The following is a 2,167-nucleotide window of genomic DNA, read 5'->3' as shown; positions in this document are numbered from 1 at the left end:
AGTACATTTTCCTAACAAGCATGAGAAAAAAAAAGGAATGCAAACATATTTCCAGTAATCAGAGGTGCAAATATCAATATTAATGGGCACATTGGGCCAGATAGGGAAACTAAACACCACACTAAATCCAATATTCACATAATATTAGCATGTGAGGGGTAAGGAGCAAACCATGGCAGTTCTGACAGAGAAAGTTAAAAATAAGTGAAGAATAGCTCCATATAGATTAGCTTATCTGCAAAGATGTGGTGATTGTAATGGCACAGCAGTGCCCAATAATAACATCTAGAAACTAGAGGATAATTACAGATCACCCTTGAAATTTTCAAAGAATGGTATTCCAGCTAGAATGTTACAATTATTTAAACTAGCAATTAAATGGGATAATCAAATATTGATATCGCCTATCATTGGAAACAATTTCTACTCAAAACAAGTTACAATCCATGGAACTGTTCAGGAAGCAATCTTGCATGAAAAGTCATAAGCCAAGAGAGAGGAAGACAGGAGTTCCAAGATCTAAGGAACAAGTGATCTAAATCAGATGAAACAAAAGCAAAACTCACAGGATGAAAGCAAAGGAAAGTCTAGCTATGTTTGTTGACCAATACACTTATCAAAATTAAAGTAGGCACAAGACACCAATAAAAATGAACAAAAACTCAATAAAGAAAAGAGCAGTGTTGCACTAAATTTTAAAAATATTGAACTTTTATTTTTATGCCTTGTGTTGGAGACTTTGGGAAGAATTAGCAAGCTACATTTTAAATCAGATAAAAATGAATAGTTTAATATTTGTAATAGAAAATATTTTACAAGCAAGGACCTACAATAGTTGTACATTATCTTGGTTATGGAAACTCGTTTGCAGGAAGCAATCGAATCAAGTATTCATTGAGTACCTCTTAACATGCTAAATATTGTTCTAAGTACTTAAGACACATCAGAGAATAGCACAAGGAACCCTGCCCTCGGGGAGCTTACAGTCTATCATTTATTACCACTTCACCTACACTCTGCTTTGTGACCATGGGCATATCACCCCACTTTGTGCACCTATCACAGCTGGCCAATGGGGGAATAAGCAAACCGGACTCAATGGACACCACGCATGGTATACCATAGATGATGAGCAAGACACCTGTCCCAACCCACCACCCATAAAGTAGAGAAGGCTGCAGTTGATTTTTAATAATAAAGAAATAAAGTACATGGGGAGAAGGGAGAGAGAGCTGACCTGCACTGGCTGGTGGGCTAGATGAACTGTTGCTCCTGCTGTTGCTCTTTGGTGGTGTCCTCATTGGTGAGATTCTTGGCCTTCTCTGTAGTTGCTTTCTCCTTTGCCTCTTCAGCTGTCTCAACAAGTGTTTGGAAGGGGCCTCACCTTGTAGCTTGGCCAAGATGTACTCAGAGCCTTTCATTGTCTTGGTCACATGGCTTTTGAACTGGGCAAGACCAAACTCCTGGACAGCTCCAGAGACACTTGAAGGTGAAGGTGGGCACGGTCTGATTCTGTGGGTCCACAACAAAGACCTCCAGGATGTATACCCAGTGAGCAAGAAACAGTTCCTCTGTCCAGCATGGCATCCGCTTGGTCTTGGTCAGGATTCTCTGAGACAGAAGCTTCTCGTCAGGGGTCACCTCTTGGTGCACTGCCTTCAGTTAAGACATATTTTCTATAGGGGTTTGGGTACTTTGCCAGAAGGCAGAGAACACTTGGTCCCAGGAACTTCTGAGCATGCTCTGGCCCAGGAAATACTTCACCATCTTCCCGGCCTGGGCAAGCTCAGCACCAGTGCAGCATTAGGTGTGGAGCCCCAGGGGAATATGGCTTGGTGCACGCCTGCCTGGCTCACAGCTCAGTCACTGTCATGCCCAAGTCACTACCACTGCCGTGAGGGACTACAGAACTGCTAATGGGAACGCTTTATAATATCAAGGTAATATAAATATTGAGTTTTCCACCAATTGTGATTCATGTTGGAAAACTGAAGAGAGGAAAATGAGCTTGAGGATGGATGGCATTAAAGTGCTAAGTTGTCAATTTCCATAATACCAGAACAAGATTAGTTACAAACTGACATATCAAAATGTTCACAGTGTTTTAAAATATGTAAGCAAGTAACGTCAAAACGGAGTTGAAAATGATGACCTCTGGAGGGATGAG

The 2,167-nt window shown here is 41.1% G+C and overlaps 1 pseudogene; it reads right to left on the bottom strand.

Annotated features, from left to right (window-relative positions):
- Positions 1 to 1,254: 1,254 nt before the first annotated feature.
- On the bottom strand, positions 1,255 to 1,767 carry LOC115068343 (annotated as a pseudogene).
- Positions 1,768 to 2,167: the final 400 nt, after the last annotated feature.

This window comes from Nannospalax galili, unplaced genomic scaffold, assembly GCF_000622305.1.
Source record: "Nannospalax galili isolate Female #2095 unplaced genomic scaffold, S.galili_v1.0 scaffold7, whole genome shotgun sequence".
Taxonomy (NCBI): domain Eukaryota; kingdom Metazoa; phylum Chordata; class Mammalia; order Rodentia; family Spalacidae; genus Nannospalax; species Nannospalax galili.
The sequence above is the reverse complement of the archived record's forward strand: the minus strand, read 5'-3'. Positions and strand labels throughout refer to the sequence as shown.